We start from the raw sequence: 1,492 nt of genomic DNA, 5'->3' as shown, positions 1-1,492 counted from the left end.
CACTCCAAGATAGATCTATGAGACTCAAAACAGCAGCCCCTCATGTCAGTAAGGGAGTTTGCAGTGTGAGATTCTAGTAATTCTTCATCAGCAAAACAAGGAACACTGCTAGTTCCAGCTGAAACGTTATGGCTTGGCTGGATAGATAAAGAAAGCTAGTAAGAGCACTGAGTGAGAAATTTGGAATTTCTGATTTTCTATTTAAAAGGAATCTATTTTCTGCCAGGACCACCCTTACGCTATACTACAATTACTGGGTACCTCCCTGTACATCAGTTACCAATGCCACAAAAATTGATAAAAGGAAAGTTGCAGTACTTACTTGGTACTGCATAGAAGTGGTTTGTTCATATACTCTTTAGTTATGCTGCACCTACAGAAAATATTCATTGCTTGGCTGCAGTGGGTGTTAAAAAGAACCCCTTTAAACAGTCCCATGCTTTAAAAATTAAAAAAAAAATTATACCAGGCAAAAGAGCCAGCTGAAATTCTGCCACTCTTTATGCTGACTTGCGATCCAAATCAGCATGCAGATCTCCTGAATTCAGTGTCTCCTCTAAAGTGATCCTAAAACACCCTCCCATTTAAGTTACTTGTGGTAATCGTTTGTTGTTTATGAATGTTCATTTGTTAGACTCAGGCCCTCAAAGCACGAAACAGAGAAAACTACTTAACGAAAATGAATTTTGGGAGACAGCAACATCACTATGCTAGTTCCAGGCCACACATTTCCTCTACTAGTAAATACAGTAGAGGGATTCAGGATTGTACTGAGTTTTGTTTGCTTACCATGGTAGCAAAGGCCTTCCTTTAGCCACTCATGGGAGAGGGATGTGTTCTCAGCCAAATAATCACAGCTCCTGTAAAAGCATTTGAAAGGAAGGCAGTGTTTTGACATAGCCATAGGCTTTCTCTGGACACCTTATGGCTTCTGATTGCGGAGAAAGTTTGCTGGAGAAAGTAATTTTGGCAATTCTGTCTGAGCCAAAACTTACGCGAGGGCAAGATGTCCTATTTTTGTTGTGTCTAAATCTCCACTTCCCTTCAGAAATGTAGCACCAGCCTGAAACTGAGTTTTGCACAGAAACAATCCACTCCAACACAAGCTCATTTTACTTGCTGTTCTGGGATGCACTGAGGTGCTGAGCTGCTGAAGTAGTCTAAAATCCTCAGCAGCTCTGTTATTTCTATGCAAATATAAAAGTAGAGAGGACACAATTTGTCATTACTGGTTTTGTCCAGGAGATGAGAGACACCAGCAAGGTTCTTATACCAACATTACTATAGGAGGCAAGGAAGAGCAGGCACTTTGTCATTATGTGCACAGATGAGGTGGATTGCCTCGGCAGTAGCAAATCTCTTTAGCATTTTTGTACTAGAAGAAATTCCTTCTGAGAAATGAATTCACAGTAAACCCACATTTTAGCAGGTAGGAACATCACACACAAATCCATATCTTCCTGCAACTTCTAGTTCTGAAAGACAACTCGCG

The sequence above is a fragment of the Corvus brachyrhynchos genome, unplaced genomic scaffold (assembly GCF_000691975.1).
Source record: "Corvus brachyrhynchos isolate BGI_N302 unplaced genomic scaffold, ASM69197v1 scaffold146, whole genome shotgun sequence".
In the NCBI taxonomy this organism is placed as follows: domain Eukaryota; kingdom Metazoa; phylum Chordata; class Aves; order Passeriformes; family Corvidae; genus Corvus; species Corvus brachyrhynchos.
The sequence above is the reverse complement of the archived record's forward strand: the minus strand, read 5'-3'. Positions refer to the sequence as shown.